The sequence below is a fragment of the Phascolarctos cinereus genome, unplaced genomic scaffold, assembly GCF_003287225.1.
Source record: "Phascolarctos cinereus isolate Bilbo 61053 unplaced genomic scaffold, phaCin_HiC Scaffold_3;HRSCAF=262, whole genome shotgun sequence".
NCBI lineage: Eukaryota > Metazoa > Chordata > Mammalia > Diprotodontia > Phascolarctidae > Phascolarctos > Phascolarctos cinereus.
Genome location: NW_027555736.1, coordinates 136688027 through 136701213, shown reverse-complemented (window position 1 = coordinate 136701213; position 13187 = coordinate 136688027). Strand labels below are relative to the sequence as shown.

Below are 13187 nucleotides of genomic sequence, written 5' to 3'. Positions count from 1 at the left end.
ATGGTAAACCACTCCAGCATCTTTGCCAAGAAAACCCCAAAGGGGGTCATGAAGAATCAGACATAACTGAAATGACTGAATAACAATAAAACACTGAGTATAGTTGGATGAGAGTTTGTGCAGAAAGGTGAAAGATTGTGTTGGAAAGAAATATAGTTTCACTGGGGCCATATTTGTAGAGGTACTTGAATGCTAGATTAAGAAGTCCAGACTTAATCAATGGATAATGGGAAAAACATTGTAAGTTTAAAAATAGGTAGTGACATGGTGAAAGTAGTAGCTTAGAAAGATTAATCTATCACCATGTGTAGGATAGCTTGTGTAGGAAGTAGTTTGGAGGTAGGGAGACCACTGAGGAAGCCACTGCAGGGACCCAGGTGTGAGGGGATAAGGTTCTAAAATGGTTTGGCAGCTGGGGTGGAGAAAGAAGAGCCTGCTTTGGCAATCCTATGAGTGAAAATGAATTGTTAGCATAGTTACATGCACGTACCTTGTAATATTTCTCTGACTAGCCTCAGTCCATTTCCACTCACTGCATAGCAACTGCTAAAGGACCCTGTTGTCATTTACTATCTTGGGCCTATGTCCTGATCAGCAGAAGTGTGCTGCAGTGTATATTGCTTCTATGCTAATGCTCTGGCTGTGCTTCAGAAACTTGCATATAGTCCTGTTGGCTCAGTGTAGCCACAAAGGAGGACAGAAATTCTGTCTGGTGGATTCATTAGTTCTGATTTCCTTAAGTGGAACCCAGACTGGAAGAGTGGGGAAGGATAGATCAGGGTACATTCAAAAATTCAGTTTTTAGAAACCATTTTCTTTCCTTTCACAGTAAATACTTTCATAGAATTGCACAGCCTACACATTTGTGTCCACTTCTAATTATGTCTGTGTTCTTGAGAATACTGGGAGTTTGGAATCAGAGCCCTGAGAGAGGAGTAGTGAAACTCTACTTGATCAATATTCATTCAGGTTAACCTGAGGCCACCTCCCCTTTGGCCTTCCTTTTAAGAGCACATCTCTCCCACTGTCCTCAAGTAGACAGCAATGGTGTTTGAGGCTACTTTTACAGCAGGCTTTATGATAAGCGTTCATGATCTATTCTGTCATTTTAAGTGTGGAGTTGAGAGAGAGAGAGAGAGAATGAGAGAGAGAGAGAGAGAGAGAGAGAGAGAGAGAGAGAGAGAGAGAGAGAGAGAGAGAGCGCTCTGCTCATTGCTTCCACTAATCAAAACAGAATTTTTAATCAAGGTGGGGGCCACTTATAGTATGACCCACTGACAGTGGGAACAAGGGTTATGCAGCATGTGAGTAGTAAATGGAGGACGGCTTTGATTAAGCTCTGCAGCAATAGATTCCAGGAAGGTTTATGATGCAAATTAGAAATACTGCAGTATGGAAATCATTTTACATTCAAACCCTAGTGCTGCATTCCTAGTTCTCTGAATGTTCAGCTTTGTGCTTTTTGTTGTTGTTGTTGTGGGGTGGGGGGAAGGTACTCTTTTTCCAATGTTTAGTTTTAAAAGACAATGAATATAACAGGGACACAAACTAGGAGGACAAATGTGTCACTTAGTAGTATGGTTAGGGTTTGGTCTTCAGTCAAGCATATAGTTTAAAGAACACGTGTGGTTCAACTGATTCCATGCATCCCTGATGCTGATATTTCTTTGTACTTTTCAGATGCTCCCTACAGTTGGTCTGGCTCCTGCCTGACAGTGCATGGAAGGTCCCCAAGACCCTGGAACACTGGATGGAGGACTTTAATTAAAGGTGCCTCCAATTCTTAAGCATCCACAGATATTATGTTTTATTGGATGTTCTCTGGAGATGGAGATTAGTCGAGAAGCTAGTATGTGTGTTTATTTTTAGCCTCAGGAACATGCTGTATGTCACTGCGTGACTCTAAATGGCAGTTAACGGATAGGTTCGTTAAAGACATCTCTGCAATGGGGTAATTACTGCAATTTATAACACTGTGCCTATCCCAGGGAGACTGACAGGCAGCTCTTTGCAAAATTTAGCAGGCATCAGCCTTTCTAACACTTAGGTACAGAGATGATGGGGGTTTTTTGGAGGGGTAGAGTGTGGAGAGGTAATTTCTTCCTACTTTAACCAAAGCAGACTAGTCAAGATACATTTTTCTAGTAATTTATGAAGATAGTCTCCTTACTCCTTGAATATTACTTGAGCATTTAATCCCCAATGTGAATTCTGGTCTGATTTCACAGGGGATTTCAGTTCTTCCTTTCCTTCTACATTTGGCTTCATTATACTGACATGCTGTTTTTGTTTTCTTTTCCTGGCTCTTTTTTATGTGAGGGGTGTGGGTGGGGAGATCTGGGCTACTTCTTTTTCCTTGCAGTCAAGTAACTGATCTCCCTACCCCCAGTATCTCTCTTCATTTCATACTACACATAATCACCAGATTAGTTTTCCTAAAACATTGATTTGAACACATTATGTTTCTACTCAGAAACTAAGTGGCTTCCCATTGCCCTCAGTATCAAATCTCAACTCCTTAGTCAGACATTGAAGGTCCTCCACGCCTTATAAAAATGATCTGGCCACCTTTCCTCCACACCCTTATTCATATTGCTCACCCAAGCCCCACACCTGGGACCTTTTTAAAATCTACTTCCCACCTTTTCTAATCTTCCAACAAATTCAAGGAACATCTGTTGTGTATTAAGTGCAAAGTACTGTCTGTTCTGGGGATAGGTGGATATTATTGTTGCTGTTTGTGGATGGAATGCTGAGCCTGGAGCTGGGAAGATTCATCTTCCCGAGTTCAAATCTGGCCTCAGCCTCTTACTAGATGTATGACCCAGCACAAGTCACTTAACCCTGTTTGCCTCAGTTTCTTCATCTGTAAAATGAACTTGAGGAGGAAATGGGAAACCACTCGAGTATCTCTGTCAAGAAAACCCCAAATGGGGTCACAAAGAGTTGGACATGATGGAAAAATGACTCAATAACAACAACCACCATCTCTCCTAGGGCATGGGGCTTCAAAAACCAAGACAAAACAAAACACGAAATAGCCTCAGCCCTCAAGGAACTGCTCTGGGAAGATAAAACAGGCATTTAGATAAGTAAATGCACAGGAGGTACAAAAGCATGCCTAGTGATTTTAAGAGGGAGAGCACCAACACCTGGCTGGAGGGCATAAAGAAAGGCAGTGTATAGATTGTGACCCCTGAGCTTCGCTATGAAGAATTCTGTGATCTGGAGGTGAGTTGTGAATGCATTCCAGAAGTGGGGATTCCACATGTGCATACATGTGGAAAAGCTAACAGGCCAGTTTGACTGGAATGGAGAGTATATTAAAGGGAGGAGTAAGAGATAAGACTAGAAAGTGTCAGTGGAGATCATATTGCAGAGGGCTTTAAATTACAGGCTAAAGATTTTATATGTTATTCTAAAGGCAACAGGGAGCCACTGGGGATTTTTGAGGACAGGAATGACATGCTAAGATCTGTGGTCTAGGAACATTATTGACAACTGAGTGGAGAATGGATTGGAGATCTTTGATGGATTTAAATCATTCAAGGCCCAATACTTTTCTACAGCTTTTTGGTGGTCTCTTCCCTCCCCACTGTACCCTACTACACATCATTGCAGTGACTGCTTCCTGCCTGCTCTGAATTCCCATGGCACATATTGTCTCTGCTACCCATTTGACATGTATCATGTACTGCCTTGTGTATTGTTAGGTTGTTTTCTATCACTTTGTGCATATCATCCTAACTAGATTGCAGTCTTCTTGCATATGGGGATCATACCTTGTATCCTTCAGTGCGTAACATCTAATAGGGGCTAAAAATTTAATTTTCTCTTCTGGTATCTCTCTTTGCTCTTTAGTAAAAAGGGTTCAAAGCAGTTTTACCCATTGCCAGAATAGTGCCCCCTTTGATCCTGTCATCTCTTCTTATGAATTTGCTACAAGAGTAGGAGAAAAATGGGGGCCATCTCCAGTCATCCTGATCTATATCTTGCCACTGGGTCCAGATGGCTCAGGAGCAGAAAGTGAGGTTGGTGACCTTGCCCAGCCCTCCCTTACTTAAATCCAATTCACTTGCAAGTCATGGCATCATCTTACTGATGTTATGGTCCTTTTTGGTCCTTAAGTAGACTAATATTGAGAATTGCAGTACAGTGAGGCACTCTGAGAAAGGGTTATGCATAAGTATTGAAACAATTATCTTTACCCACAGTAAATGCTTGGTATTTCCCAAGCAGGTATTTTCTTGCTCTGAATATATTTCTCAACCCAGACTTTGAAGAGGGACCAATGACACCACTATAAGTCAGTTTACATTCACCAATTTGACCTTTAGGTATTTGTCTCAAGCCAAAATGTCACTCAAGAGGTATAACAACATGTATTATTTGAAAATGGTGTCTTATCAACTTTCTGTGGACTTTGGTGACTCTAGAAGGGAAAGTGAGGCTGATGACTTTGAGTAACTCTGCCTTACTTAAATCTAATTCATGCGCAAGCCAAGATACCACTCTACCCGTGATGTCATTGGTTCTCTTTGAAAATGAAGGACAAACAACAGCCACAACAATACCCTTTCAGAATGTGGAATTTTTTCTTTAATTTTTAGGCAATTGGGGTTAAGTGACTTGCCCAGGGTCACACAGCTAGTAAGTGTGAAGTGTTTAGTCTGAGGCTAGATTTGAACTCAGGTCCGACTGACCTCAGGGCCAGTGCTCTTTCCACTGCACCACCTAGCTGCCCCAACGATACCCTTTCAGAATGTGTACCAGGCTTGGTGAACTTTAAAATTGGCTGTTTGTGTAAAAAGTCAATGCTAACACCATCCACAATGAGCAGTTTCTTATTCATAGTTAATGTAGTTCTTCAACCTGGGATTTCATTACTTCACATAAGACCCTCAATATTTTTCCTGTCCTTGGGTATGATATAGAAATGACTTAGGATGCATTTCTCTATATAGCATTGTTGCCTTGTTAATTTTATCACATTCTTCCTTCATTCTTACACCTTTTTAAAGGTGATAAAATAGAAAAGGGTGTACAGGTGCTCACAGAGCACGGGGTGAACGTGGTGAAATGATGAAGCACTCTTGCTGAGAAGGGAAATTAAGTTAGGCTATATAGGTATCAGTATAGTGTATAGAAGATTATCTATCAAGTCTTAAGGAGAAGAAGGTAGATTGGAGAGCTTAAGAAAAAAAGGGTTTGGAACAGCTGTTATGGGGAATATAATACAGCCAATGAGATAATTAAAAGAATTGCTATGTAGCAACAAGAGGACGTGAGGTTAGATAGCATAAATTTGTCGAAAACCCAGTTAACATAGTTTAACCATTTCTCCCTGGTAGCTTTTAGATCCCGTAGGAGTTGGAGTCAAAGATGGTAGGTGTTACTCATGATAGAGGCTGGGAAGGAGTAGTAGAGTAATAATACCACAAGGTCAAGGGAACCTAAAGAAAATAAAGTAATTAGAGCTGGAAGCTTGGAAGTCATCTAATCCAACCTATTCACATTTTATAAATAAGGGAACTGAGGAGTTGCTCGCCCAATGTTCCATAGGAAATAGAGTGCAGAGCTTTTGCAGGTAACTACTAGGACTAGGAAAGGAAAGAATGAGACCTTTGTAGGGGTGATAGTCTGAGAAAATACAGAGGAGTCAATGGACCAAAAGTCTTGATGAGGATGAAGAATGAGCTTTAAAGGAGATAAGGGAGTTGGAGAAGCAGAGATTTGAGTCAGAGAAGGGAATTCTAGAGTTTAGGATCTTGCAGTTTAAATAACTATGAAGCATTGTGAAATTTGATCATCCTGTGGGTGACATGTAGAATAGAGATGCAGGTCATGAGAATTAGGTAGCCTGAGGAACTGTTAGGTCACTCATTGGTGGGGATATTGAAAACTCTAAGGGTGATGACCAGTGAATAGGTTGAGAGGTAATTGAGAAAGTGACCTAGAGATTGGCAAGGATCTGGAGAGGGCAGTTTATAATTAGATGGCATTTACTTTAAACAGAGCTGGTTAAGTGATGGTAGTAGAGTAAGGATCTTGGAGTAGCAGTGTGGGGATCAGAGATGCCATTTACTGTAGGTGGAGTAGAGATTGTTACTTTTTAAAAAAAATTTATTTTATGAATTTGTATAATTATATTTGTGGAGATAAATAGTATAGATTATAATAGGTATCATTTACATAGCACATTAAGGATTACATAGTGCTTTACAAATACTGTTTTATTTTATATTCACAACAACCCTGAGAGATAGGTGCTATTATTATCCTTATTTATAGATGTGGAAACTGAGGCAGACAGAGATCAAGGGACTTGCCCAGGATCACATACCTAGTCAAGTATCTGAGGCTACACCTAAACTCAGGTACCCCCGACTTTGAGTCCAACACTCCATCCATCTGGCCACTTACCTGCCAACACTTTTTATACATAAGTATACATGATCATATCAGGCAAATAGGTGGCACAGTGGGCAGAGTGCCAGGCCCAGAGTCAGGAAGACTTGAGCTCAAATACGGCTCCAGATACCCGCCAACTGTGCAACCCCAGGCAAGTCACCCAACCCTGTTTGCCTCAGTTTCCCCATCTGTAAAATGAACTGGAGAAGGAAATGGCAGCCCACTCCAGTATCCTTGCCAAGAAAACCTCAGATAAGGTCACAAAGAATGGGACATGAATGAAAAGCCTGAACAATAACATACATAAATATATATGTGTGTGTGTACATATGTGTATATATTATTATTATTATATATGTATATGTATATATATTTAATATGTATGTATATATTCCTCCAGGGACCCAGTACTTTTGTGTTTCCCCCCCCCTCCATCAAAACCTTCCTTCATGAAAAGCTCTGTTATAAATAAATGATTTCATTTTCAGTATTACTACCCACTATTTGTCATTTCATAAGTCATTGCATTCTTTGGGCACCAAAAATATTTGCATTTTCTAGAGATTGTATTACTGATGGAAGTGTCTAGGGAAGTCTAGGGCTGAAATGAATGGGATGAGGGGAGATATCAGTGAGGAGATTGTGCCTGAGGCCCTATTGGGAATGACAGATGTTAAACGAGCAGAAAATTAGGAGGTAAGCTGGAGGGGCATGTAAGCCATAGGGGAAGGAGAGTACTGAGCAGGCTAAGATAGTCCATAGCAAAGGCTGCAGGGGTAAGTAATCTGAGATTCCATTTAAAATGTTGGTGGCATGGTCCTTCTTTAAAGACCTTCCTTTCCTGGGTGACATGTTTCAGTCAGAAATTGAAGCTTGAGGATCTGAAGAGGGGCATAGGGCTGGATGTGTACTTTCATCCCTTTCCAGGTATTTTTATTCTCTTCACATGGGGCAAAAGAGACATCTGCCTAAATAGTGTATGGCTAATTCCTGTCCAGCTTGGTTAGGGCCCTTCATCATCCTGTGGATCTATTACCCTTTATAGTTGGGTTTGATGTGTCGGTATCCTACTGTTGGACAATTGATGTTTGGCTACTTCAAAATCTTATAACCAGCTATTTTTATGTTTTTAGAACTTATTTGCTCGTTTCTCTTCTTTTCATCTTGACTAACACATGGCTCTTGCTATACCTTTAGCACATGAGAATATCTTTCTCAGAATCATTTGTTATAATGGGCATTGTAGTGGAAGATCCATGTTTTTGAAAAGATTTTAAGGAGCTTCTAATTGTTTTGTTTTTATGAGGAAAGGAAGACGCACATAATAACACAATCTACAAACTGGAAAGGACCTTAAAGGTCATTTAGGCTGGTCTCTACCCGGAGCATAAATTCCTTATATTATATTCCCAAGTGGAAGGACATTGAATTTCTCTTTGAAGACCTTTTGTGATGGTAACTCACTTCCTGCTGAGGCTACCTATTGCATTTCTGGATAGCTCTGTTAGGACTTTTTTTTTTCTTTGTATCCAGCTCAAATCTGCCTCCCTATAACTTCTCTTTGGAACTAGTAATGTCCTCTGGGCATAGAATGACTATGTAGGAATCTAGGGATAACTTAGGATGTCAATGTGTGGTTCACACTGACATTTTTATGCTGGATGCAGATTTATCTGCTTGCCTTGGGAAAATAGCTTTCTTGAGCTTATTGCCATGAAGCTGTTGTATATGGAACAGATTTCCTTTCCAGGGATAAAAGGAAGGTATGGACTTCTTCTTCCTTGGAGGCAGTGAGAGGACCTAAAGATTGACCTTCAAGTGGACTAAACTATGAAATCTTATCTGTCTTAATAATATCCTTATGAATCAAAAAGTCCAGGTATCATTTATAATACACAGCAGATGGGGAAACCAAGATATATAGTTATTTAAGTGTTTGACTTGAAAATCAATTAGTCTATGGTAGAATATTGACTTTCTTAAAAATTAAAAAAAAAAGAATCCTGAGGCTCACATCCACAATAAATATGAACTCTCAATCAAATAACTTATGCTAGATTGTCTCCTATGTGGTAATTGGTAGGTGCTACAATAGAGATGTCTAGAAATGTCCACTAATTGCACTACTTCGCTTCCAATAGACAGTACTACCTCTCTAGAATAAACAAGAGCTTCAGAAGAACCTAATTTTGTGACTAGCTATGCTTCTCTGGCTATAACAACAGACGGCTTCTTTGAGTTCTCCCCTGTTTTTCCTTTTCCCGCACTCCCCCATCTCCATCAATGTGGATGTGCCAGAATGAATTTAGCACATGTTTTGCCTAAGGTACTGTGCTTGTAGAAGAGCTGGGGGAAGCAAATCAACCCAAAGCAATTTGGAAGCCAGTGAGCCAAGGTTTTAACCCATGGTGGATATCAGTATGCAAGAAGCTAGAAGAGAGAATAAAAAAATCAAAGATCGATCGATTGATCTATCTATCTATCTATCTATCTATCTATCTATCTATCTATCTATCTATCCATTCATCCATCCATCCACATACACACATATATGACTTTTATTCTAGCTTTTGCTCCTCCAACCACCATGAATATATGCACACATAAGTATATATACGTACACAGATACATTTATGTGTATGTGGGTTGGAGAAGGGAGAGCTGGAATAAAAGTCATGTATCTGATATTGAAAGAAAATCTATTTGTACCTTAAGCACTGGAGAAATCATACAAGAACAGTTTTTATACAAAGATTGTGCTTTTTGTGTTTCAGGGTCAGCATCTGAATATGTTTATTTGCCTAGTAAATACAGGAAACTGTAGTAGAAAAAAGTAGAAATTTTGGGGGAATGTTGGCTATAATACAGAAGGACAGTATTTCAATATACCTGAGGAAATTGCTCTTGATGTTTACAACAATCTTTGAAAGTAAAATGCTTTTAAGTATTTCATAACCTCAGAATAAGGTCTTTTCAGGCTCAGGGCAGGGACCGTGTCTTGTCCTTGTTGTTTCCCATGCTATGCCCAGCATAGAGTAGCTACTGGGTATGTATGTTCATTGATGAGAGACCATAGATCCTTAATTGATATGTTGTTCTCTACCTCTTTCCAGAGCTGTCAATCTTGTAAATGTAAAGAAATAATGCTCAACCTTTTTTTTTAGTTAAATAAGATTTCTGTTAGATACTGTGGTGTGGACAAAACAGGTTCACTATCTTCTGGGGTATTACTTGGAATCTCACAGTAATTACTCCAGTGACTTGGGTGTTTTTAATATTCCTGTTATCACAAGGTCATTTAGTCAATCAATAAGCATGTATTAAATACCTACTATGTGAGTTGCACTGTGCTAAGCACAGGGGATACAAAAATGGGTTGTGAAAGTCTTTGAGATTTTTATATGCACTTTTTTGGTAAATAGCAATATGGTGACTGATTATAGCCTTCCACGAGGATAGATTATTTCTTTCTTCAGAGAAACAGGTTAAATTTGGTATGATTTGAGTTACTCTTAAGATGAGGTAACAAAGAATGTAGCTGACAATGGATTAGCCTTTTTTTCTGAAGGTAAATTCTTGTTGTTAGAATATTGCTAGTAAGACTTAGGTAAGATAGGAGCAGGGTCATGGAATAGTGGTTTTGACAGTACTAACATGTGAACATTAGCTATTTCATTAGTATTGATCTGACTACTTGGGAAAATGGAAAGTACACTTAAGCAGCAGTGGAATGACCAGAAATGGGGCATAATTGAACAAAGCATAGAATATAAGAGTTAAAAGGGACCTCCAGTTGTCATGTAGTACCTGCACTTGTACCTGAATTTGAATTCTCCTATACAGCCTCCCAGCAAGTGCCCATACCATCTTTGCTTGAAGACTCCCAGGAAGGGAGAACCCATTATTCTATGGAGGCAACCCATTCCACTTGAGGAATAGCACTAATTATTTGCAAGTTGTCCCTTATATTAAGTTTACATTTGTCCTTCTTAAACTCCTATTCATTTCTTCTGCTTCTGTCCTCAGCCTTAGAGACAACTAGAACAAACTCCATACCATTAGATTCCTTTCTTTTTCTGCTCCAGAAAAAATATTGTGCAGCTCAGATTCTACCTTCCTATTGTCCTTCAAGTGAACTGAGGGAGTATTCAGGTGACAAATATTCAGCGGCTAGTTCTTATGGCAGTTTGTTGGGAGGGCTATGTCACTTCCATTAGCATTAGTGGTAGCCTTGGGACTAAATCCATTCAGAAAATATATACCTGCAATTTTGCAGAAATTTTCTGTTGTTTGACGTGAGATTTGGTATGTAGACATTTGGATCATCTGCTTCAAATGGAAATAATCTTGATGGCTTGCAGGGATGGGATGTTTTACTATATCAATTAGCTTTTTTCTCTTTACTGTACCCCTCTCCCCCATCCTCCATAGAAATTCTTGCTACCGTTGAATCATTTTTCAGTCATGTCCAATCCTGTGTGACCCCATTTGGAGTTTTCTTGTAGAAAGGATACTGGAGTGGTTTGCCAGTTCCTTCTCCAGCTCATTTTACAGATGAGGAACTGAGGCAAATGGGGTTAAGTGACTTGATCAAGGTCACACAGCTAGTAAAGTGTCTCAGGCTGGATTTGAACTCAGGAAGATGAGTCTTCCTGACTCCAGATCCTACACTCTATCCACAATGTCACCTAGCTGCTCTTAAGCTACCTTAACTTTAAAAAAGTATGTTATGATTTTGTGGATATTTTCTTTTTGTAGAAAAGATTATGTTTTTTCAAAAATAGGTGGAAAGATATATGGTATATGCTGTTTGATTTTTAAATAACATTTTATGAAGAATATCTTTGTAAATGTATTCTATTTGCTTTATAAGACAAGGAAGATAGCTTTGAAACCTGAGTAGTTAATCAGATGGCATGATGGCTTTCCCCCTATTTTCTGTGTCAAAAATACTTGATGAATATGTTCTTAACACACTTGAGAGTTCCAACATTAATTCCTGACAATTTATAAATTTTATGTATTTATGGAAATACATGAAGAAATGTAAGTTCTTTTGCAGAAATTGGGGGATAATGGAAAAACCATGAAGTCTCATGTTTTTTCAAGAAGTGTTCCATATCTGCATAGTTAAGAAAAACTCTTTGAAGTTATGAACCATGTTGAGCTGTTTTACGCATCATTAATACATAGTGTGCCTTTAGCTAACTCCTTTATTTTAATCTGTGATTAGTCATTCTGATCTGTGAATGCCCCTCTAATTATAGTGTTTATAAATTAATATTTTACATTCTCAGATCATTTATGCACCATTTGTTCTTTTTTATTACAGTATCTTGAATACGTAAATGTTACCTAATTTTATGAAAGCAAAGCCAGGTGTTTAAATCAATTACCGTATTATGGTAGAGCTGAAAAAGTAAGATTTCTTCCAATGGAGGTATTAAGTGAGCAGTACCAACTAATGGTCAGCTCTCTGATGTCAGCTATATCACTATTAGGTAAAGTATGGCCAAGGTTGTAAATGAAAGTTTTGAGGATGGTAATATGGGGTGGTGGTGGTGGTGACAGGGACTTTATCTTTTATTAAATGAATTGCAGCAGGAACTTTAGTGATCATCTAAGTTGACCACTTTTTTGTTTTAACCACTTCATTTTGATGACTTCTTAGAGATGATGAAGCATGCCCAGAGAGGTTTGATTAGGTTTGTCAAACCAAGGTTTCTTGAACCTAGCTTTCCTGCCTCCCCATCCTATGATTTTCCCACTAAACTGGGTTGCCTTGGAATGATTGCTACTAAATGGATCTATTGATATTTGTTAAGTGTATCTCCTTCTACACATTTATTTCTGGAAGAAAAACAGGAAAGAGATAGTCTTTCATGAATCATGGAATGCATCAGTATGTATATTTCCTGTTAGGAAAGAGTGTATATTTCAGTATAGATGATGTCTATCATTCCGTATTTCCTCTTAGAAATAATGCATATGAACTAACTTTAAACTTACCTTGCTATGTACCAAGTGAACCTAAATTATCTAGTATTATTTTCTATCCTTTTACCTAGGTAATTTCTATTTCAAGTAAAAGCATAACCTAATATTGACAGATCAACATTGTTTTACAAGGATATTGTTTATATATGATATCCAAACCTCATTTCATTGTTGCCAAACCCCACTAAAATATTATTGTTCAGCTAATAGCCCATTTTAGAAATATAATGGAATAATCATGCCCTGAAATATTATTTTACCTAATTTTTTTTTTACATGGAGCCAGTTAACATGGGTAGGGCATAGCTATAATTAAAGTACAAGTTGAAATATAATCATCAAAGCAGTTACATTCTGCCCACTAAAAGAGCCAATTCTTGACTATGTTCAAGGGCATAAAAATGCTAGGTAGTTGTCCTTAAAAGAGGTTGACAGTTTTCCCCTGTTAAATGTTTTTTTTTCCTTATCATCTATTACCATAAACAATTTTTATGATAGATTATATTTACTTTCCCAAATGAGTTTAAAACAAATGAAGTATTCTGGTGACCTGCTTCCCTAAGGACCAGGAGATTCTTTGGGGGTTGTGGGTTTCCTTAGATGGCTACCAGAGTCCCTTCCAAGTCAGAAATTCTCTGATTCTATGTGATGTGAATAGGTCTGTTTCCTTTGTTTACTTCCCACTGGTATCTTCTTGACCAGGGTGTCTTTAATTGTGGTGAGACCGGAGACAGAAGTGTCTGAAATCAGAGATGACACATTCAGTGATCTTATTGGCT

General features: G+C 38.6%; 1 protein-coding gene across 5 annotated transcripts in view; it reads left to right on the top strand.

Moving 5' to 3' along the window:
- APBA2 (amyloid beta precursor protein binding family A member 2) overlaps nucleotides 1–13187 on the top strand; it is a 368344-nt gene that overhangs the window by 57882 nt on the left and 297275 nt on the right. For 4 of the 5 annotated variants that reach the window (XM_078151178.1, XM_078151177.1, XM_020968667.2 and 1 more), the window contains exon 2: nucleotides 1681–1770. The exons of the other annotated variant lie outside the window; for it this stretch is intronic. The gene's annotated coding sequence lies outside the window, so the exon portion shown is untranslated. The remainder of the gene's footprint in view (nucleotides 1–1680; nucleotides 1771–13187) is intronic. 5 annotated transcript variants of the gene reach the window in all.